The 26252-nt window shown below is 34.3% G+C and overlaps 1 protein-coding gene across 1 annotated transcript in view; it reads left to right on the top strand.

Annotated features, from left to right (window-relative positions):
* Nucleotides 1-26252, top strand: part of LOC125061804 (zinc finger protein MSN2) — a 91200-nt gene that overhangs the window by 40294 nt on the left and 24654 nt on the right. Inside the window, exon 2 of the mRNA XM_047667404.1 lies at nt 7924-7953. The gene's annotated coding sequence lies outside the window, so the exon portion shown is untranslated. The remainder of the gene's footprint in view (nt 1-7923; nt 7954-26252) is intronic.

Here is a 26252-nt window from a genome sequence, read left to right as displayed (position 1 = left end):
TTAACATATTTCGCGATTCATTTTCTAATACGCTCTTTAATAGTTTTCCCTCGTAAACTGACTCGAAAATATAAAAAAAATCGATAGCGTAGGAAAAGGCTTGAATATAATTACCATACGAACACAGTTGGCACTTTAAAAACACGTTTTGCGAGCTTTATGTCTGACAATATTATGTAGATTTGTGTTTTATTTAATATATTTCTATATGTCATTCATTGTTGTTGTTTCTTTGTATTATTTAATCGTGTTTTGTGTTGTATAACTGCAAACACATAATATGTCTGTGTAACATTGTTGGCGAAATAAAGATACGGGGTAAAAGAAAAAACTTCCCTTATCTACGCGTCAACTGTCACGATTTGGCGCGAACTATAACTGACAAATGTCAAAATCCATAACCTTTTTCAAAGTATTTCAAACTTGACATTGACTTGACGCGAATTTTTGATTATAGAATCAATTTGACCTAGTAACCGGATATGAAAAGGCAATATTGTTGGTGCAATGCACTTGTGTGCGTCACAAGTGACATGAAGGACAAGCTTTGTCTAGAACAAGTGCGAGGGGAGAGGGCCCGAGGCCGCTTCCTGACACGGACTGGTTTTGCGGTTTGCACCACATAAATGCACCAGTTTCACTTCTTATAAATTTGCATAAACAATACAATGTTTTTACGTAATTAACGAGCGATTTTTACAAGAATGGTAACGTTTATTTGAACACAGATTTGCAGTGTTAATGTTCACAATACATTGTTAAGTGGGAAGAAAAATCAGTATTGGAAATAGCGAAGATTTTGGAGGCCTTTACGACGGAACTCGTGTATTAAATTTTTTTATAATCTTTATCATAAGTGACTATAGGCATTTTTTTAATACAGTTTTTTATTTTACTCTTAGACCCAAATTTGACATGTGTCAGCTATATAAGGCTGTCTTGACCTCCGGGTTGACGCTATGAAACAACGCGTTGCGCATACATTTATAAATTGATAATAATAAGAATTGTCTTGCTATTCCAGTAAAAAGGTTTATATGTACCTAATATATAGTTAAGACAGTCACTGTAGTAACGCAGCGGAAATTTGATTTGAATTACCAAAAGTTACAAAATTCCTTCACCACAGAATACATTATTGAGTGCACAGACTATATAATAATGAAGAAAAAAAAAGAAAATATTTAAAAAGTGTAGACTGGCTGATAAGAAAAAAACAACAAATATTTCGTTCACTTTTCCCCATCACTCACTGACCGAACAGATGCTCTGACAGTTACAAGATCGCTAATTTATTATTATGATTTATTCACTGAGAAAAATCTTAGTACGTACTGACCGTATTGTATCACGTGGGAAAATTTATTGATTTAATGGAGCTCGGCAAAAGTGAAAGTCATCTTCCAGTAGGCCATGCCGGCGAATTATTAGGGTCACATGTTCTGGGGAATTTCAGACGCGTTTTGTTTGCTTCTGATTGGTCAGCAATTGTCTTTGGTATGTATAGACTAACCACAGATATGCAACTCTTTTTGTTTCGTGCTACTGACATCCCTGAGGTCGTAGGTTCAATCTACGGCTTGCCTTAGACCCAAAAAGTCGACGGCTTGTCAGGCATTATGAAACAGAATCAAATCTGAGGTCCAGACCTAAAAAGGTTGTAGTGCCACATTTTATATTTATTTAAACTATACTACCATTGTAATTTAAATACAACATTCCCGGCCACGTGCGTGAGCCGGTTGTCGTTATGTCGTGATAATGCGCGTGCGCATCTCTATGATTATACCGGCGAGTTCTATCGTGCCAGTAATGTTCGGTAACGTACAATGCCTGTCTTTGTTCAGTGAAAACTGCGGAAAACAAAAGATGCCCGTCACGCCAGATAAGTGAAATTACTGTGGAATATAGGGTTCATACAGATATTTATTTATTATTCTTACAGCTACAAATATACATATAAAAGAAAACACTTGGACTACATAAAATAAAAATAAATCAGTAGTGCTACCTTTTTAGGTCTGGGCCTCAGATTTTGCTAGCGAATTGACTCCCACTGGAGCCTTCTTATGGCAAAGGGAAGATAATATGTTTGGAATTTAATGAATTTAGTTGTCATTAAAATATTAAGTGTCGAAATTTAATACAAATTATAAATTTAATTTTTTAAATTTATTTCTTCGATAATATGACGTGGCATTTTAATTTACAATTCGTCATTTGAGATTTCAATAAATTATTTTTCATAAAATATAAAATACTAATTTCATAAATTCTCTTTTAATTTTAAAAATAGAATTTCTATAAGGTAATTCGCCCTTCTCACTCTCTCTCAATCAAAACGTCACGTAAAAATTTTACCCTCATGCGCCGAAAGAAGTTTCACTTCAAAAACTATTGAATTAGCATGCTTTTTGACAATGTGTCTATGAACAGGTGAATCAGGTGAGCCTCTGTATTGAAAGAAATCTATTACACAATTTAGTTAAGACGCGTTGCTCGCGTGCACTATTTGGAGTAACTTGCCCATTGGTTTCGCGTGCACTTTTATTTTAATGAGCCGGTTTTCGCGTCTCGCTCGTACTGAATGCTCCACTTTCTAGATCGTTTTTGATGGCCAAAAGTCAATTTAATCTGGCGCAAAGCTACAAAGGCAGCGTACAAAACGAGATACACTTTAACAATTTTTTGTTTCGCCCGCGTGGATTTCGTTTTTCGACGTAATTGTTACCTTATATCGTTATATTTTGGATAATTTATATACGTGGCATCTAGAAAGCAGAGACAAGATGGATGTTAAAGAGCTATGGAAAGGACCAAGGAAGGAACTTAACTAAGTATCAAGTTAAACTGTATATTGTTAGCAATTTTAAAGATTGGAAATAAACAGACGGCATATTACATAAAAACATAATGATTAAACCTTTCTCAGGAATCAAACTTTCTGTCATATGATGTTTCACTTTACGATACAGTGTTTTAAATGCGGATATATATATATTTTTTTAAAGACAATTCACACCAATTGACCGAGTCCCATGCTAAGCTGGTGAAGCTTGTGTTATGGGTACTAGACAATGGATATACATAGATATTATAGATAGATAGACATATAAATACATTTTTAATCACCCAAGACCTAAGCACAACACCAAATGCTCATCACATCGATGTTCGTTAGCCGGGGATCGAACCCGGGACCCATGGATTCGCAGTCAGGGGTACTAACCACTAGACCAATGAGTCGTATAAAAGTCCAAATATGTTGTTGAAATATGTATTTTAAGAAACTATAAGAGTTTGTTATTTTACTTGAAAACAATTACTTTTATCCTATTTCGTTTATAATCCAAAATGTTCTAACAAAAAATCTTCGAATTCAAATTTAAATGACAGGCCAAAACTCGCGTCTATTTCACAGACTAACAAACAAATTAAATAAAACGTCAGTTAACACATAATAGATAATAATCTAAGACCCATTTTCCCCTAAAATAAAGATTATTATCAAAAATATGATCGGTTCGCGCATTTGTAGAAGAAAAAATGTATAAAACCAATAGCTCCTTTTAAATTTGCCGGATCTTTGAGGTGACACGACATGCAAAGTCTGGTATGTCAAAATCAACGTTTTGACGTATGGTCAGTTGTCAGTTTCTGATTAGGGTGACGCTCTCTGACGCCATTTTGTGTTCTGACGTGTGTATCAATGACATCACTATCGGATCGCGTGCTTTGGACTTTTACTTAAAAGATGTTTGTGTCACGATTTTCTCGGAATAAAAGCTCTTAATATAATATAAAGATGTTATCTCTGTTAAGTAGACCATTTTATAATTGCTTCGTTCACTTGTTCAATTAAGATTAACTTTATCGAATATCAGATAAAATATTAAACATTTTCGCTGGCATGAACAATGACAGGTAGTCAGGGTGACAAAATGGAAAGGACCAGGGAAAAAGAGTCCAGAAATCCTCAAAACGAACTCTTTCTTGAACCGCTTATACCCATTAAAACCACATTGGCTACCAAAACGACCGACCTTTGGGGTGGCTTTCGCATTATTCCAAGACTAAACCAAAGGATTCTAAAAATGCCTACCAATTATAAAAACAAAATCACTCTCTGTTAAAATAAATTCAAAAGAACGGATTTCGCTTGAGAGAGATGAAAGCTTTTTTCAAAGTTTACGTGATTAGAACGAAGCTTGAGCGGATAGTTAGATTATATTAGATCACTAGCTGATCCGGCAAACGTCCTTTTGCCATGTATATCATTTATAATAAAAAATTGGGATTGATCGTAGAGGGGTGAAATTAGGGGTTATATGTATGTTTAATGCATATATCATATAAAAAAAATATCTAAAAATTAAAAAAAAATTTAGGGGTGGACTACCCTTACATTTAGGGGGATGAAAAATAGATGTTGTCCGATTCTCATACATACCCAATATGCACACAAAATTTCATGAGAATCGGTCGAGCCGTTTCGCAGGAGTTTAACCACAAACACCGCGACACGAGAATTTTATATACTAGATTAATAGACCTATTTTTTTATTCCTAACACACAGATATATAATATTAACAATATTCTTAACCTACATAGTAATAATAAATAAAAATAGAAAATTATAACAAATGTAAAGTTTGGTCCCTGCGACAGTGTTTGATACTGGTACTTTCTTCGTTGTATTGCGATTAATTGAAAAAAAAAATATGTTTATTATGGAACATAAGATACATGTATCACTTATTCCACGTCATTAAATTTGAATTTGTAGGCATCCCTACTCATCGGCAAAGAAGACAGAGGGTGTAGGCCGAGAGAAAAAGCCGGCGTAAAAAACTCTCGGTACTCTTTTGTTTTTTTTTTTTTTTTTTTTTTATAGAACGGGGGGCAAACGGGCAGGAGGCTCACCTGATGTTAAGTGATACCGCCGCCCATGGACACTCTCAATGCCAGAGGGCTCGCGAGTGCGTTGCGTTGTGTTGCGTTGTTTTTTGATGTTGTTGAGTTGTTATTGTTGAGGAAAGTACCAGCTCTGGGGTCACCAGTACTGTCAGACGCTAACTTAAATCGTTAATTAGCTGTCCACTAGAATCCCACGGCCCAAGAGTCTCTATACCAAAGGGAACAACAACAAAGTTGGAGGAAATACTTATATTTGAGCCAAGCCAGCTTTTGTGCTTGTCCGATAATTATTTGTCTTATTTATAATTAACTTTATACTTTCCAATCTTACCCATTAAAGTAAATTTTAGTACACATCGTAATGGGCTATATAAATGATAAATTTGTTCGTTTATTTGTCAATAAAACATTGCGTATTGCCGTAGCTGGTTACAATTTAATAATAATAGTGTAATAATTATAAGTCAATTAAGTAGATAAAAACTGAAATTAATTACAACTTAATATGTATTGTAAAGAAAAAACAAATTGTTACTACTGCTAAATAAAGTTCAAGTACGACACGAGTCCAGTTGAGTACGAAAAGACGAAAGACTCTTATATTTAAGGCATTAGAGAGAGATGTGGGGTCACTCTGCATCTTCTACCGCATTTACCATGGAGAGTGTTCTGAGGAGTTGTTCGGATTAATACCTGCAGCTGAGTTTCGTCATCGGACGTCGAGGCAGAATACGAAATTCCACCTGTATCACCTCGACGTCCGCCGTTCCACAAATGAGCGTTTTTCAAGGGAGTTTTTGCCGCGCACCACCACTATGTGGAACCAGCTGCCCACTGAAGTATTTCCGAACCAATTCGACTTAGGGTCCTTCAAGAAAAGAGCGTACCAATTCTTAAAAGGCCGGCAACGCACTCGCGAGCCCTCTGGCATTGAGAGTGTCCATGGGCGGCGGTATGACTTTACATCAGGTGAGCCTCCTGCCCGTTTGCCCCCCGTTCTATAAAAAAAAATATTTGTGGGCTAGGTCTTATTTGTATAATAATTTTGTTGCCGTCTACAATACTACTTATAAAGAATTTTGTTGTTTTAGCGGTATGAGCTTCTTTGTACCGGGTTTTTTTTTTTTTATATGGCTGGTATAGGATTTTTTATAATTCGTACTTGTCGTTAGAAATTCGACCGTGTCCTCCATGTATGGTTTAAGCCCGGTACCGCAAAACCCTCCCAAAGGCCGAGAACAAATTTAAATTAAATTAAAACTTGCCCTCGAACCGGGAATCGAACCCGGTACCCCTCACCTAGCTGCCACTTAATAAGACCGCTATGCGGCCCCCCTTTGTACCGTTTGTCCCACTCCGATATATTTCTGTCTTCTTTCCTGATGTGAGAAAGTTGTATCTATACGTATTGAGCCCGTTGGGCGCATTTAAAACTTTATTGAGATCGTTCGTCTCATAAAATATTTAAACCATTTCATAAGTGGATTAATAAATAATAATGGAGTGGATGATCACGTCAAAATGATGACTCCACGAAGTACTTTGTTGAAAAGCAATTTTTATTATTATCGAAGTAACCTTTATTCAGTGCCGTCAATAATTGATATGACCTGAGGTTTCCTTCCGACAAGGGTTTATGTAGGCGAGGTCTTGGGTTCGATAGCCCGAGTGGCGCTAAAACCTTTTAGATTTCATTGATTAATTGATATGTAGGTGAATGGTGGTGATGGTTTTTATGTTTTTTGTTATAATTTCAACACACAAATATACAGTATTCTTTTCTTAACCTACATAATAATAATAATATTGATATATAGAAAATTATAAAAAGATGTTTCGACATTTATTAAATAAAAATAACATTATACTGCTAACATAAATTAATATAACAAAAAACAGTAACTAACCTTCAAATATTATTAAAATGAGTCCCTTTAGGCAAGGTTCCGAAAATACCGGCGTTCCCCCTTTGAATAGCTAGACTAAATCTTTGTCCGAGGTAGCTGCCAGCTCTTCGGTCTGCTGTGATGTCGACTAAGCTATTTGTAATTTCCTTAAAAAGCCTTATAATTAAAACAAATTTGAAAAGTTTGGTTCCTATGTATCTTTAATGCTGGCATTTCCTCGATGTATTGCGATATTTATTCGTTGAGGAAAGCACCAGCACCAGCAGTGTCTCGGTGGACCTTGATTGGAACACCTCCAAATGATTTTTGCTGCCGGAGGTTCGTCTAAGAATTAAGAAAAATATTTAAAATTTTGTGTTATGTATTGAAATTCGTAAACAAACCGAACATTTTCTAGTTTTCTATTAGTTATTAGAGATGTGACGTTTTGCATAAGAAATCGATTTTTAATTAATCGATTGTTTTTTAGCATAAAAAATCGATGAATAAAGGTAGTTTTTTGTATATTTACTAATTAAACGATTACTTCCTAATTTTTTAATAAGGAAATAATCGTTTAATTAATAATAGTAAGTTTTAGAATAATAACCCCCAACCACTTTCACGCGCCGGAAACAGTTATTAATAAATAAATAATAGTTAAAAAAAACTAGAGCACACGCTTTATATAGAAAACTAAATTAAATAAATATAGTTTAAAAAAACTAAAAAACACGCTTTTAAAGCACATTAAACTAAAAAGTGAAAAATAATTCCTAATTTAGGCTGAAAATGGTAATGAACAAAAAATACTGGTATTATTGTGAAAAAGCGTGGGTTGGACGATAGACGAAAAATATGGCACAGAGCGCCCCACGCTTTGAAGCTAACTAACTAGCTAACGCGTGAAGCTAATATAAAGCGTGTAAAAATATTAATATACTAACCTAACCTAACCGAACAATATTCCTTACCGATCAAATTCGGGCGACGTAATTCTAAATCCAACCATCTTCTATTCCCGGGTGCTCCCTTCCACCTTCGTGGTATTGCGAATATGGATTTATATTTTCTAATATAATATGTAATAAATTGTTTAATGTTATTCTTTTGTTACAGACTGCTTTCCCATCCGTCAAACCAATTTCTGTAAGTATTACTTAAATTTTATTAAAAAATGCCGCAAGCCGCCAACAATGTCGATGCTTTTTGCTAAATTTATACAATCTAAGTTAATTTGAAAGCACACTTTTACTAAATATAGATTATAGATTTATATAATCTATAGTCAGACAGTGTTGATATAGATAATAGAATATCCTTGTCTATGGCATTATATACGCGGGAAACTAAGACCTTTGTTTATTTGACAATAAAGAATATAGACTTACACAGATTATAAAATAGACAATTCCTATTGACGCTCACAGATTAAACAGATTACTGATTATAACAGGATATCCTTTACAATCCTTTTAATATGTTCATCACATAGACATATATTTTTATGCAAATTTGTAGTTGTTTAATATTACTAATTGAATAACAGAATTACGATTCTTTAATAGAATTGCCTTTTCCATTTAAACAAAACTTATTTACGAGTAATAAATCTGAATTTATTACATTAATTAAAAAAATCCTTAACAATTTGTTTTATACGAAAACTGATTTAATAAATTATGCGTCGTCATCGGACAGTTTTGTTTTGTCTTCTGGGCTCAAAATATCTTTAATTTCATTATTTACGACTACGTTTTTTTCTTTGTTCTCTGGATTAATACTGTTCAAAATACATAGATTACGTATAGAAATATATTATAAACCTATTAAAATATTTAACAATTAAAATGCTTCAATATGAGTAATATCTATTTAATTACAAAGGCTGCTAATTAAAAACCTACCTTAGAACTTTTGAAATTATTTTCTTTTTTATCAAACATATCACATAACATAAATGTGTGAAGGTGACGTATTTATAGAATTATGTAATAATAATAATAATTTAAATTTTCATCTCATTATCTAACACACAGCACATCATTGTGACTGACATAATTCGAACAAAATCATGGATAAAATAAGTATCCAACGAAAAAAGAATTCGTTTATTTCATCTAATTATCTAACACACAGCACATCATTGTGACTGACAGAATTCGAACAAAATCATGGAAAAAATAAGTATCCAATGAAAAAATTTGTTTATTTTAACAAAGTCTTCAAGATTATTCTAAAGTACAGGATTTTCGTACCTTTAAATCAATCCACAAAATTACTAAGATAATCTGTAAATCCATATATTGCATGCCATAAATTACAAAAACACGCTGACTCTCCCATTAAGCCGACAGAAATGTTAACATCGTTTGCATTTGTCACATGAATTAATTGTCGCAATAAATGAGTTTCGATTTCATTTATTAAAAGTCAACAAGTGTACGTTTTTAAGGCATCACCACTATATGGAGTCAGTGATGCTCTGTGATGCCCTAATAAATGTCATAGTCTATAAGTATATATCTGTGTCTATGGAGTCCCACAGACTCTCTATAAATAAATTATTTCCTGATATTATTGCGTAAATTTTTGCCAAATAAATATTTATGTTACTTTTACGCACTTAAAACTAAAAGTAATATTTTTTGCATTTCTCATTTATCTGTGCTCCTATTACAATATATGTCATAGTCTATAGTCTATGGAGGCCCACAGACTATCTATAAACAAATGAGTTCCTGAAAATAGCGCGTAAATTGACTCGTAGACTATTTAGCATTTTCCGCATTTACCACAGACAGTGTTCAGAGGAGTTGTTCGGATTAATACAGCTGAGTTTCATCATTGTCGAAACAGAATACGAAATAGCACCCGTATCACCTCGTTGTACCTTCCACAACTGAGCGCTTTTAATGCAGAGTTTGCCGTACATAACTATGTGAAACCAGTTGCCCACTGACGTATTTCCGGCCCATTAGATTTTAGGGTCCTTCAACAGAGTACCAATTCTTAAAAGGACGGCACTTGCAAGCCCTCTCGCTACGTGCCCATATCACTCAACATCAGCCCTGTGATTCTGTAACTCACTTTTCGAACTCACACAGCGGTTTTCACGTGTGATATACAATAAACTACAAGCTCCCACCTTTTCAGAATGCCAAATCATAAAACGACTGCTTCACGACTGATTTAAGAGCGACCGCCGATGCGAAAACCGCTGTGTGAGTTCGAAAAGTGAGTTACAGAATCGCAGGGCAGGTGAGCCTCCTGTCCTGTTATATACAAATAAATATACAGATATGAAGGTGGGAGTTTATTAGTACTAAACAACATCAATAGCAAATTGTTATGATTGTTCAATGTTACCATTAAACTACATGATTTGCTTTTGACCCGAGAAAGTTTTTTAACCGGAAATGATTGCCATCATTGAACTCAAGATAAATACAATATTTGAAATTGTGTGTTATTAGTGAACAGTTGTTAGTGACTATAATTTTATACATACTGTATTGATAGAGTTTTTCAGTGTTTTAAGGGTAATTTTAAATTAAATTATTTAAGCGCAGAGAGATATTACTCTAAAAAAATATGTACGCGGAATATAAGATACAGGTATCACTTATTCCAAGTCATTAAGTTGTTACGGTAGACATCCCTACACATGGGCATAGAAGACAGAGTGTAGGCCGAGAGAAAAAGAAGGCGTAAAAATACTATCAGTACTCTTTAAAATCATCAAACAACACTTATTATAAAACAAATATCGCAAGATAATTAGAAGTAGCCTGTCTAGAACTAGTCCCAGGCCCTTTCATCAACTAAATAATCGTTAACTTAATAGTAAGCCTAATACACAGCTTTTCTTTAATATATTTCTTAAATTTATTAAAAGGCAAGAGATAAAAGAGCCTCTAGGATTTTATTAAGTGAAAGTATCCCTTTGCTCAAAAAAGAATTACTAACTTTAGATAGTCTAAAATATATATTCTCTCTTTAGTTTTCATTACTGAGGCATTGTTGGTGTTACATTTCCTCCACTTCCTTTAGCGCCTGTGAGCCTGTAAGGACCTCAACTTGATCCAGCGAGTAGAGGATTCGGCCTCGAGTTGCCTTTCTCATTATCAAAATCATTTATTCATATAGGTAACACAATGTACACTTATAAACGTCGAAAAATAAATATATATTAAATGCTTTTAATTTTACATTAACTGCCAATTCTCAAATCAAGGGTGGACATCTTAGTAATTAACAGTTAATTCATAATAATAAAATAAATTAAAAACAAAGATTTGTCCTCTATCAGCAGGAGGCATGGTGAAATAGGAGCACGCACTTACATTTCCGTAGGAACAACACGCAAATACTTAGTCGAAATAACTAACATCACCGCAATCACGAATTCAAGTACGACCAGTCACCACAAGTAGCACCCGTTCACGAGTATGACGCATGGCCAGCCATCGGCCCCCTCACCATATTTTAGGGCGAGAGAAAACCCCACGCAAGCAATGACATTTAAGCGATAACAAGCTGCTACAAGTTATCTGGTAACACACTGAAGAAAGGCGGGACACTTGTAGAATTGTCATTCTCAGAGAACAAGTGTTCACCTATTAGATTGACATCATGAAACATACAGAAATCTGAGGCCCAGACAGAAAAAGGTTGTAGCGCCACCGATTTATTTTATTATTATTACAGTAAATACCATTTGACAGTAACTACGCTACTGATTTCATTACTATGACAAGTTTATTTAACAAGTTTCTTGTGTAGATAATGTAGCCATTGGAAATGCAGAAATACCGACAAGTTTTATTGCAATATCAGAATGTTGAGACGAACATAAAATAGCGCGCGCGTTGATGTCTTTTGTATGGAGCGTTCGAATGGTTGCGTACCATAATTTATATACAGTCGACTCTTGATAATTTGACACTCGTTTATTTGAATCTCTCGATAATTTGAAATCTTTTTCCGGTCCCTTAAAAAATACTCGATAAATTGAATAAAATCAATGTTAATTGGTCCCTTCGGTAATTTGAAGTTTAAAAAATATTATCTTGCTCGCCAACATGCGATAATTTGAAATCTGGTCTTCCCTACTCTCTTTAATTTGAAGTGTTTATCATGCCTGTCGTTTGTGTACATACATGCACAGACTTGTCAATTGTTTACATAAATGGGTGACAAGTGACGGTTACTTTGCAGCTCTAACCACTATCGAAAATTCTTCTTCTGAAGTCACTCACTCAAAAAAAGATTACGATTACGATTCGATATAAAAATTTGTGAATAATTGTTATAATAATTGTTAATACATAATAAGAATATACAAATAATAAGTAACAAAATTTTGATCAAATTCTTATTTCCTTCAGTCGCCCCTCCCCCTCGTGGTTATTCAAACACTTGTTATTTTGAACTCTTGATAATTTGAAATTTATCTCTGGTCCCTTGAGTTTCAAATTATCGAGAGTCGACTGTATCATGATTTGTAATCGCAAATGTATAAAAATAAATCATGTGTAACCTAATTAGTTAGTAATAATAATAAGTTAAATATATTAATAATAATATATTAAATATAACAGTAATAAGTTAAATATATTTTAGTTAGTAATTAGAGGCGTAAACCAAATGTTAGCAATTGTACACTTGAAGCCAATATGAGCCGTTTAGTTTTTCCCACACTCATAAATTGTATTTTAACATTCTCGTTTCCGATATACAAAAAGGTCGACTATTGTAGTGTGTATCCAAATTTCATGGTTTTACGAGAATACTCATACAACGCGGTCCGGGTCTACCGCGTTATAGGAGTATAACGTCTTAAACTAATCTAAAATCTTCTATATTCAATTATATTCGAGTATTTTTTAAATATATTTTTACATAATTATTCTATCATAACAGTTAATTATACGATATCACTACACAATAATTTATTAATATATATTTTTTTATAATACAGCATACAAAAATACATACAACCCCTATTTTTTATTTTTGTAGATAGTTATTTTTATTGAACTAAAAAAATATTTCCTAGAAATAATATACATGGCAAAACAAACGTTTGCCGGGTCAGCTAGTATATATATATTATACCCTATATCTTATAAGTAATAACATAACGCTTCCAAGTTGGGGTGTGCACGTGGTACTTCCATCAGTTACGACTTCCACCTCAGGTTCTTCCTTGGAATCCGTAGACCCAGTCTACCCGACCCAACCGTATGTATCTTAAATAGGTACACTGATAAAGTAAGCTCTCTTTTGCGTAGCTGATAATCCACCATACACAGAACAATAAGGGTATAATAAAATAATGATTACTGGTTTTACAGTACTTTGTAATACATATAAAAACTTTTAGCTAGGGAACTTTTTGGACTGTGTCAAGCAATAAGTGGAACAAGGAACTCTTGAAGTCAGCGTACGTTGAACCTCCTTTCCGTGTCTGTGTCTACGCACACTATTACACAACTGAACTCGATCCGTCAATGTGTGCGTAGAGGCCTTTTAACAACTATTTTGACCTCAAAAAACTGATTGATAACATTGATAATTAATTGAAATGTAATTTAAATTAGTTTTAATTGTGTTATTAATGTTATAGTAGAAACTATGTAGAATAGTTTTTTTATAGTATTGAAATATAAAATAACTGATTTAATAACAATTAAATATACAGTATTAACAATTTTCTTAACCTGCTTAGTAATCAAAATAATTAAAAATTAATTAAAAGAAAATTAAAAAAGTTTGGTCCCTGTGGCAGTGTACCTTTAACGCTGGCAGCATTTCCTCGCTGTATTGCGATACTTATTCGTTGAGCGAGAAAAGCACCAGCTCTGTCGGTACTATCTACCAGGTGCCAACTTAAATCTTTAATCACTTGAACCCCACGGCCCAAGAGTCTCTTCTCCCAAGGGAACAAAATCTAACTTGAAGGAAAGACTCTTATATGATTTTCATATATTAAAATCACTTAGAATCTTTTCTCGTTTTAATATAAGTCGTATTTGGGTAAATAAACGTTTATTATAAATTTAATCAGATAAATATACTTAAAACACATTTTAAGTTTAACCTCACTTATAAATAGATTAAGTAACTGGCGATTGAACCAATAAGAATTGCATAACATAGGTATTTTTAGTGGAAATTTCTTGTGTATATACTGTAGTCCAATTGTAGGTCAAATACAGGTAACTATCTAATATATAAAATTCTCGTGTCACAGTTTTCGTTGCCATACTCCTCCGAAACGGCTTGACCGATTTTGATGAAATTTTTTGTGCTTATCCGGTATCTATGAGAATCGGCCAACATCTATTTTTCATCCCCCTAAATGTTAGGGGTAGTCCATCCCTAAATTTTTTATTTTATTTTTTAGCCTAAATTTTTTATTTCTATTTTTTATGACACATTAAAAAATACATACAACCCCTAATTTTCACCCCTCTACGATCAACCCCTATTTTTTATTATAAATGATATACATGGCAAAACGACGTTTGCCGGATCAGCTAGTAACATAGAATAATATCGAACCAATTCGACTTAGGGTCCTCCAAGAAAAGAGCGTACCAATTCTTAAAAGTCAGCACGCAATGTCCATGTATCATTTAACATCAAAGCCTTCTGCCCGCTTGCTTCTGGTCTATAAAAATAATAATAATAAACCTAATTTTTGAAACATTCATCCATCTGAAAAAGATACACTTGAAATTTAATACAGAAATATTTTTCTCTCTTATTAGAGTATTTTTTTTAATACGAGGTGAAAATGCGCTTACGCAGGCCCGCATCAAGGATGTCGAGCTTGACGCGGGGACTGTGGGGCTGGGTCTACACTCAAAACCCTCTGCTATTCAGAGGGGTAGCGAGACCCCACCCACTAAAAACACCTCAGCCCTTCACATGCCCTTCATATGGGCCCTCGGGGTTCGCTAGGCATTCTACCCAAGGGACCAGGGCTAAAGGAATGTTGAATTACTGACCACTTGTAATTGCCATCCTCGGCCTAGAGCGTATCGCTACCTTCTACACCTACACAGTCTCCTTTCTTAGGTAGCATATTCACTGCTTGCCTTAGAAATTCGACCGTGCCCTCCATGTACGGTTTAAGCACTCGCCCGGTACCGCACAATCCTCCCAAAGGCCGAGAACAAATTTAAATTAAATTAAAACTTGCCCTCGAACCGGGAATCGAACCCGGTACCCCTCACCTAGCTGCCATTTAATAAGACCGCTAGGCTATGAGGCCCTTATTATTAGAGTATAAGCCAACTGGTTCCATATCTCTCATAAGCATTTTTCTCCCAATCAAAGTCAAATCTTTTATTTCAATAAGACCACCTAAAATGGCACTTTTGAACGTCAAACAAAATACAAAGAAGATTCTAGTTGCCCCTTCCAAAAGGTGTGGAGAAGAATGGGCAAGAAACTCCACACTTACTCTTTTAAAATAGGCTTACAATATTTTGTTTACGTTTGTTAAATAATTATATGTGGAGACAATGTACTCTTATCTTCTCCACCTTCTTAATTGTTTTCGTACCATCGTGCAAGAGGGCAACCTCTTCTTTATTACATTACATTAACATTTAATTTACTCTTCCAGTGTATCTGTGTGTCCTTTTTTGACAAGGGCCTTTTCCAAATCCCGCCATTCCTCTCTGCACTGTGCACACTCTCTGCCATATACCACCTATTTCTTTAATGTGGTCTATCCACCTTCTAAGTTGTCTCTCTCTTTTTCGATTGCTCCCTTGGGCACCAAGTATAAACTTTAAATTAGTGTGTATTTGAACATTTTCTGAAATAAAAAAACAGATTTGATGAAAATTAAATAAGTAAGTCAAGTAAGTAGTTTAATTATAAAATTAGAATATTTATCAATTTTATTTACAAATCATTAGTTATAGAAACTTTTTGAAGTGAAAACTTCATACTACACTTAATTAAAAGTTTATACACTGTATAATGCTTCCTATCTCATTTTCTCCCACGTTGGATCTTGTGAATTTATTTCAAACTTTTATTATTTTAGTTTTTACCAAATTAAAGATTGATATTAAAGTTATAAATAAAAATTTAACATTAAAATATGTATTTTTTTAAAGAAAAGATCCTACATTTAGATAGAGAAAAAGTCTAATTTACATATTTTAATTATATAAACTTTGTTTTTGAAGGTTTCACTTCTACCACCTGTGAATTGGTCACATGATTTTTTTTTGCTCCACTTTTCTGTTCTCTGACCTCTTTACAAGGGTACAAATTATTCAAACGTCTGAGCTATTATCACTATGTTTATCACTCAACGTCCCGTTTGTAGCGCCGCCAACACATCCAAGATTTAAGTTAAATCAAAACAACTTTAATATTGTTTGCGTAAGTATATCGTCGTTATATAGTTAAGGAATTGTGCAAGTCGCCAATTGGTTTAAGATATTGCAAGATTCAAGTACATTTAGTATCGTAAAGTAATTATACTTATTATAAAGTGCCGCGTATATCGAACGTATTTTTGTACAGTTATCGTTTATATTGTAATCCAGAAAGGGTTATTATTATAAAAAGTCTCCGGCGTCGTGGTTCGGATTTTTGTACAATCTTCATTTATATTGTAATCCTGCCCTGCGATTCTGTAACTCACTTTTGGAACTCACTCACTCACTCTGTATTTCAGCAGTGATTTGGCATTCTCAAAAGGTGGAAGCTTGTAGTTTATTGTTTATCAGAATGCCAAATCATAAAATGACTGCTTCACGACTGATTTGAGAGCGACCGCCGATGCGAAAACCGCTGTGTGAGTTCGAAACGTGAGTTACAGAATCGCAGGGCAGAAAGGTTTATTAATAAAAAATGACCCAGCGTTGTCGGTCGGATTTTTACACAGTTTTCGTTTATATTGTAATCCAGAAAGAGTTATTATTATAAAAAATCTCCGGCGTCGTTGTCCGGTTTTTTGTAGTCTTCGTTTATATTATAATCCACAAAGGTTTATTATTATAAAATGTCTCCGGACGCGTTTGTTGCATGGATTCTTGTACAGCTATCGTTTATATTGTAATCCAGAACGGTTTATTATTGAAGTTATACTTCTTTAGGCGCGTTATGAAAAATTGATGAGAGTAAAATTTTACGATGAGCGCGCACCGTGACACAAAATTAATAGAATGAAGTTGCCCACGGAAGATGCTACGGCATTGGACATAATTTAAAAACAACATTCGAATAACAATAGAATTTATGTTACACTTAATGTAAGAGAATAATAATAAATATTTATTTATTTAATTTTTTAAATGTAAACTGAACTTTATTGACTATAATGACTCCTTTTCTAGTCTTTGATTATTTAATTGTAATTAAATATTTGTATGCAATCAAAAACTATTTTTAATAATGCCAAAGAAGTATAACTAACTTCTTACGCGCGTACATAAGTACACGCACCCTTTTTTTTTATAAAACGTTCCCGGTCTCTTGGGTCGGATTTTTGTACATTTATCATTTATATTGTAATCCAGAATGGTTATGGTGTTAAGGGTTGTCTGCGACCCTTGTCTTATTTCCAGACGCCGACACCCATTGATACTGCCAGAAGGAAACGCATTTTAAGAATTGATACGCTCTTTTCTGGAAGAACTCTAAGCAGCATTGCTTTGAAAATACAGTGGGAAGCTGGTTCCACATATTTCTTTTATATAAACTAGTTCAATTAAAATTGTAATTGACCTTTCCGATTTTGAAATACTTATTGAACACGTGAACCGGCCATTGTTGGCCGCAAGGTCGACAGTAATGTCGATGAATATTAGTTCCTTATGAAACCAGGTCACAAATTGGTTTCGATTTATATATCGTTCTTGTAACCTTCCCCATTATATTTTAATCCCAATGCGACATATTCACAATAGTTCCGTATTTTAATCCGCAAATCGGTGTTAAGCTACAATTTATGATTGAACCACATTTTTGAAGTGAAACTTCTATAGGCGCATGAGGGTAAAATGTTTAAGGATGACACGTCACGAAGATGTGCAGCGTTTTTGTTTAAAAGGGAGAGAGCGATTGAGAGTGAGTGAGAAAAAATACACGCTATTGGTTGATGTATTCGTTTAGTCGTTACATATTAGAACTTTAGATGGCAATTCTGTCGCATAACGTCTTGTGCAGTAAACGCAGTTTTTTTTTAATTTATATTATCATTAGCACGTATACAGTGTGTAAACAGTGTGAATATACATATACAAATACATAGCGTGATCATATACTGGTACATGATCATCTATTGGGGCTTTTACCTTAGTAATAATTAATTTACAAAGAAGTTTCACTTCTGACATGTGTACATTTTGCGCACGCACTTTTTTTTAATTGTATTTATTGATAAAAGTTTGCCAACGCTCGCCACATTGATACATTGGTAAACGAACCACAATATACGATATTTAATGTGACAAGTACTTATATGCAAACATGTCATACACGAAGAGATAATACAAATATTAAACAAAATAATTATTATTAATAATAAGTGAGGAAATATTTATGAGGGAAATTTTTGACTTTAACAAATTATTTCTTTAAAATATTAAGTTGTAGTTTGTTTAATGTTTAATTTAAATTTTTATCTGTTTTCTGTTTCGTATATTTTGTTTACCAATGTTATGACTTTGTTTACTAAGAGAGTCTTGACACTCAATGCCAGAGAGCTCGCGAGTGCGTTGCCGGCCTTTTAAGAATGGGCTTCTTTACTTATGGGCAGCTGCTTCCACATAGTGGCGGTGCGCGGCAAAAACTGCCTCAAAAGACGTCGAGCTGATACGGGTGGAATTTTGTATTCTGCCTCGACGTCCGATGATGTGAAAGTCCAACTCCTCTGAACACTCTCCATGGTACATGCGGTAGAAGATGCAGATTGACTCTACGCAACGCTAAGAGATCAAGCCGCTCAGTGACCGACGTCACGTGACCTAATTTATATACAACATAGATCGCCGCAGACATTTCTTATATTGTATTTGAAATATTTGTCTGACGAAATTCCGTAATATCCGTTAAGACTAAATCAATGCACTTGCGCGGGTGTGGCGCACACAGGCGTATTACACAGACACGATGTATGCATAGACACGTACGCACACATGCGCGGTGGCAACAGCGCGGAACGAGTTGAGAACGACCTGCTCGCGCAAGAAAGAACTCAGCCAAGGACGCCGGCGTAACGGTACCAACGGGACGGGGGAATGCTCCCCTGACGTCATTTATTAGAACACGTCATTTGAATTTCGAACATGACGTGGCAACTCACAAATTTAAAAAAATTGAAATATTTATAAAAAGAATAAATTTTAACGTTACCATAGATTATCTTTATGAATTTCGAACGTGTGTCAAATCGCGGGAACTCAAATTTAAAAAAAGTCTGAAATATGTTCAATCAAAAGAATACTGTGGTTGCCATAAATTCTATTTAAAGTTAGATATAATAGTCGTATAAATCAGTTACAAATGTCACTAGTAAATACTTGAAAACACAAATATAATTACGTTTGAGCATTTTCACATATACGTGTAAAAACCATTCCAGGTCACAAACATTTCCTAGAATTGATATGTTCTAAATTTAAACTTTAATTCAATTTCGTTCCTCTGTCCGGACATCGACCCAAAAACCTTATGCTCCATCTCTTTCGCGCACCTTAATCTCGATCGTTTTGTCTCTTAGTCACGAGTACCGCTGCTCTGTCTTTATTTTGTTACGATCAAGAACAATGACTATTCGTCTATAGGACCGCGTTTCTATGTCCGTTCCTCTCTAACAGCGAAAATTTGTATTGTTGTAAGCGAGACGGCCTGCTTTCCAAATGTTTCGAATTCTTACTGGGCAGTCCGTGAGTTTAAAGATGGCCACTCATGGACCGTTTTGTTACGATAACCCAATTTTGAGGTATTATTGAGTTCAAAAATCGATATCCCATTAAGATCGAATGTCAATTCGAGTGAAAAGTCTTACGAGGCCGCGTGGTGATTGAACTGTGTTTTTTATCATTGCTCGCGATCCAAGGAAATGGAAGTGGTTGCTCTTGATTTTTCCCGCGCTTTGTTATAAAATGACCATGCGTTTATACTCTATGGACGTTTATTTCAATATAAGATGGATTGAGACATTTTAAAACTAAACACTAGTTTTACATTACATAAACTACTATGTTTAGTCTCTTTTGAATATTTTAAGAGAAAACATAGTTGCCTAGCAACGCTATCAATGATGTCGTTAATGTCAAAAATATTTATAGTTTTCCCGCCATTATAATGGGTATGTGAATGCGAGGTAATTATGTAAATTGTCAGTCAATATGCTTTTAGTTAACACAATTTGGCTTATGAGTCGTTCTATTTTGGGTCACAGAGAAAAGTCAATATTATTGCAATAGATTTCATCGTATAAAGTGTAGACTATAGATGCAATCTTTAAAATTAAATACTCTTGGTAATATGAAGTTTGAAATATTCCATTTTTAAAAATCGGGCGACAAAGACGTCTGTCTTAAATTTGAATAAAGAACGTTACAATTTTGAGTTTTAAGTAACTTCATGAAAGTTCTATTTTTTTAATTTTTATTCATTGCCTACGTTTCTATTAATATTATTTTTAAATTAAAAAAGGACTTTCTTTCTTTTTTTTGAAAAGATCGATATTTAAAAATCGATTTTCCATATTGCAACTTAATTGCCCCTCTCACCCCGCTCTGGCTCGGAAACGTTGAAGGTTTACCGGACATCAACCAATACGGAAATGCCTTCAAATCAAGTTTCCACGTATCGGTAATATAAAAACTGGAGCACTTAATATTAACTTTTTTACAAATATGATAATTGCGAATATCTAAGCATAGGGTATTCATACTATAGAGATAACATTAATTTAAAGAAATTATCAGTTTTCAAGACATTTGCTTGCTTCTTATAAGATTTCTTTTTACTTCTAAAAAAAATCTTCTTTGGACTTCAAACCTTGGGGGATGACAGGCATACTTTAACTCTAGGCACACACCGCATTTATATACATATATATTATGTATATCAAAAATCTTACATTTAATTTAATTAATCTCAAATTTGTACTAAACGTAATTCATAATCTATTTCGTTCTATTACTATAAAAGTTTAAAAAAAAAAATAACTGGCCATTAATAAAACTGAAAAAAAAATTCAAAATGTGTTCATAATCTGTGAACCGCTTCGTGTAAATGTCAGTGACCTAACAAAATGCGCGGGAAAGTTCAAAAACGTATCTTTTCACGTAATTCAAGTTCACCTGTCGTAGTTCATTAATCATACATAATACCAAATACAGAATGTTATTCCAATTCTAAAGACTCATTTGCAAGGGAATAGTGAAAACGTATTTATCAATAGAAATAATATTATATACTAGTGAGAAGACGAGAAGATTTGTGAGTGAATACAAAATAAACAAATGAACGAATAGAAATGGACTTTTACTAGCGGCCTTAGGGTTATTATGGGATAATATCTTTCTCTCTCTCTCTCTCTTCAGTCCGTAGCTTATGTCTGAGCAAGGAAACATCTGGAGCAGACAATTACAAGCACTTGATTGATCCATCTGGTTGTTAAACGCTCACGTTTTGCCTTCTGTGTTAACGGTCAGTTTCTCCAAGTTCTCATCTCCTCTGCGCATTGTATGGCCGAAATGTGATATAATTCGGCATATGGTAGACAGGAGAGTCCGTGGGGAGAGTCCACACGGAGTTGGGTCAGGGTTGATGTATTGGTGCGCTTTACAGTCCACGGTATTCTTAGCTTTCATCTATAGCACCATCTAGGGATAATGTAGGCTATTGTTGATGTTTAATGTCCTATATTATTACTTGTCATAATTTCTTCTTAGAATTGTCAATGTCTCAAGTAAATTGTCAAAGTGACATTTGACAGATGCACTGTCATATATAAGGACGCCATAGCATGAAGCTTACATTTCCTGCATTGTAATGGTACGACTCAGAAACCCCACTTAAGATAAGTAATCACAGAGATTGCCAGATATGACATGTTTTCACTTCACGCAACTTTTCTAAAGTCCAGAGCATCGTGTTAAAACTTTTAAATAATTTAAAATATGTGATATAATGCATTTATGGAGAAAGGAAGGTGAACAGTTCCAACAACCTTGCTGTTTTTTACATAACAAACAGCACTCGGGCAGGAGGCTCATCTGATGTTAAGTAATTAGGGTTTGGTTAGGGTCCTTCTAGACCTTCCAAGAGCTATCTCTCTATCAGACCACAGACTCCTCCACTGTGTGGCCCAAACCCCCAGTGCCAGCCATGTTAATAATTATGAAGTCGTTTACCGTTTAGACCTTCCAACGGACCTCATTAGGATCTTGACTCTTTGCGTGTACCATAAGTGCGTTATTGGAGAGTGGCAAAAAACGCATTCATAAATTTACACTATGGTACTACTAAACTAAGGAGGCGCTTGATTGGAATCCGCAAGGACAGCGGAAGCGTGGCTGATCCCTTATCTACGTACAGTTGCAGATGAGGCAAAGAGAGCTGGAAGGACTTGGTGCTTGGACTCAACGCTCAATCTAGAGGACATTAAGTCATGACTACTAAACAGACACTTTAGTATCATTGTACTCTATCTACTGTACACGAGCCAAGCATTTTTGTCCCTCAGGCTTTCTTAGTTTTATAAGCGTGGTACTTAAGTCGTCGGAGTTACGCCCCGAGAGTGTAGCCAGACGCAAACACTCTCTTCTCAATAATAGTATTTATTTATCATCACACTTTTGTACGTGAGTGATTAATATCATTACTATTTAAAGCATCCCGTTTTGTGTCCTTCGAGCCGGATTTCTGTCATAAATGAGTTCCTTAACTTCCATTCAACCACTAGTATCGTTTATTTTTTAAAAACTTGCAAATATTTCTTCTAAATCATTGAAAGCAATCGCAAATAAGACAAATTAGTTACGTTTGAGACGAAATTAGCAAAAACGTATTAAGGTCACGAAATAGATCAAGCAAAAACTTATGTCCGCATAACAATGACAGGTAATGTCAAATTTATCAGTAGCCATACCGGATATCGAGAAATATTTATGCTGTATTTGTTTTCGAGTTATGTATCAATAATAAGGACGCCGGGGGGAAGAGCATAGAGAAACGAAAAAGTATACTTTAATACCATCTTTATAAGCATGAGCTTGCCAACCCTCAGCACACTTATACATAGGTACAAGAAAATTAACAAACAATAAACGTGTTTTTTAGTTTTTTTAAACTATTATTTATTTTTTGGTTAAATTTTTTTTTCGGATTATTGCATTGTCATCGATCTTTGACAGGTGCGCATAGTTTGAATTAAATCTGTTAAAAGTGGGTCAAAATTGGTTATGGTTACATACATACATCCAGGTGAAGCTAATATAAAGCGTGTAAAATACAATATTTAATGTGACAAGCTCTTATAGGCAAACAACAAACATGAAGAGAAAATACATCCATTCATAAATAATAAAATAGACGCGTTCTTCTGAAAGGGAAAATTGGGATGCCTGGGGTATCTAAAGTGTACACGAAATTTAAATTGAGTTAAAATGTTGGGACAATCAACCTGATTTACATATTTACGCAAACGAAATATCAATTAATTTTCTATGATTCTCTCACGACGTTCGAAGGTTCCTTCGCTAATTATGTCTTAGACAAATATTTCATTTTGTAGTACAAATAACTAATACTTAAAGGGCCTCTACCTCGGGTATAGAATACAAAAAAATAGGATTTAAAAAAAGTACATTCATTTGACAACTGACACTCAACTTAAAAGGTTTGATTTTTGACGTTTATTGTGTTATCTATATATATATATATATAATAATAGCCTTATATTTCTGATACTTTTACACTTAAACACATTTATATGTCATTCTATTTAAATGTGTGTGCCCTTTGGCAAAGGCTTTCTCCGAATTCTTGCTGCACTGTGCCACTCTCTGCCATGTACCTGCTGTTTGGTCTATCCACCTTCTAAATTGTCTTCTGCGTTTTTTATGCCTTTGGCACCAGTTTAATACTTGCTCCACCTTTATATTCCTCTTTCCATGTGCCCCACCCATTTCCTAAGTTTATTTTTATTATAACTTCTGCTACCTTCTTTGTACTTTTTTTGATGAATTCTTTATTTATTTATTCGTCTTCCCGATAATATCGTTTCATCGATTTTTGACACAACTATTTCTCTCGATATCTATATAATGTGTTCATATATATAAAATTATAGACTATGTCTATATGATTTGACTAATTACGCAGTAATTAACTCGAAGAGCAACATACTTTCACATATCGACGCATACTTGTATCAGATTTCGCAAGTACATGATCGGATCTTGGTTCTACCGTATCTAATTTACAAATAAGTACTTATTAGATTTCTATAGTGGGAGTTATATAATGGTTTAATATCGTATTAATACAATAATTAGCAACAACTTTTTAGGTATGGGCCTCAGATTTCTGTATATCATGATTTATTTATTTATAAAAGCTTGCCAACGCTCGGCACTCTGATAAAAGAAAAATAAAATACAATATTTAATGTGACAAGCACTTATAGGCAAACAGAACAAATACAAAGAGATAAAAAAACTTAAGGAAAATGGATTTCAAAGTGTGAGAGCAACTATGGATATCCATACCTAGCTCGTTCATCAGAATGCTCTGGATCTGAGGGTATCTAGAGGGTACATGAAGTTTTAATTTTGTTAAAAGGTACCAGCTACCTGATTGTTAAATATTTTAAATGCAAACTATATATCAAAAGAGTGGCGGAGAGTTTCTTGCCAGTTCTTCTTGCCCGCTCTACGCCCGTGACTCACGAACTGGTAGTAAATGTAAATTTACAATTAATTTCACATCTTTTCTGACGTTCATAAGTGTACTTCTACCTATATGAATAAAGTTACTTTGAGTTTGAGTTTGTCAAGATGTTGTCAAACTCAAACTCACTCGCGTCGCTAGCCTGGTTTTGTGTGTATGCGACCCTTTTTCGAGCTGCCACTGGAGAAATATAGATGCCATAGTAATGTTGTTGTACACGCGTTAGAACTTATACTTCTTTGGGGTACCTAACCTCAGAGTTCAAGTAATAAGTTCTTAACAAATAAAAAATAGGGGTTGATCATAGAGGGGTGAAAATTAAAGGTTGTAAGTATTTTTGTATGCTGTATCATTAAAAAATAAAAACAATTATTTTGTCTGAAAAATAAAAATTCAAATTTAGGGGTATGAAAAATAGATGTCGTCCGATTCTCAGACTTACTGAATATGCATAAAAAATTCTTAAGAATCGGCCGAGCCGTTTTGGAGGAGTATGGGAACGAACATTGTGACACGAGAAATTTATATATATAAATCACGTGTAACGTTGTTTGTCCGCGATGGACTCCTAAACCACTTAACCGATTTTAAATTAAATTTGCACACCGTGTGCAGCTTGATCCAACTTAAAAGGTAGGATAGCTTACATCTTAATTTATAGCCGCAATATTATTTTATTGCAAATTATCTGTTGATTATTTGACAGTCACAATTCTAACAGATGGCGCTGTGTTGAAAGATCCAACGTTTCACATAGGCTACTATTTAATGGCATAACCACCAAAGAAACATGGTCGTCCCCATGACTCTTACTGTTTCCCTTGGATAGTTGATTACTAAGTAATGTAACAAAAACCTTAGCCACAGCAACGCTTGGCCGAGTCTACTAGTTTATTATAATTACCTACTACATAGTTGAATGGAAAGAGTAATTCGTGATTATTTTTGACAATAAACTGCCTTGCGATTCTGTAACTCACTTTTCGAACTCACACAGCGGTTTTCGCATCGGCGGTCGTTCTCAAATCAGTCGTGAAGCAGTGATTTAATGATTTGGCATTCTGATAAACAATAAACTACAAGCTCCCACCTTTTCAGAATGCCAAATGATAAAATGACTGCTTCACGACTGATTTGAGAGCGACCGCCGATGCGAAAACCGCTGTGTGAGTTCGAAAAGTGAGTTACAGAATCGCAGGGCAGTACACAGATCGAACCTCATGGATGACGCACGCTGTAGCCCTACACTGATTATTACAGCGGTAATTATTAAAATTAGGGGTATAAACTTTCGTAATTACGAACTTATTGCAAAGGTTGTCTTGATTTAAATTCGCAAACCGGTCAAGTAGGTTTTATTTACGAAGGTAATTACGATTCTGAAGTGAAAACTGTTTTTAACTTTCCTCTCAGTGCTCCAATTATTGACCTTTCAAAGTTACACTTAATAAAGCTTTTACACGTTTAACTGAGTTTTTGAGCTTTTAAAAATTTTCCAC

This window comes from Pieris napi, chromosome 24, assembly GCF_905475465.1.
Source record: "Pieris napi chromosome 24, ilPieNapi1.2, whole genome shotgun sequence".
NCBI lineage: Eukaryota > Metazoa > Arthropoda > Insecta > Lepidoptera > Pieridae > Pieris > Pieris napi.
The sequence above is the reverse complement of the archived record's forward strand: the minus strand, read 5'-3'. Positions and strand labels throughout refer to the sequence as shown.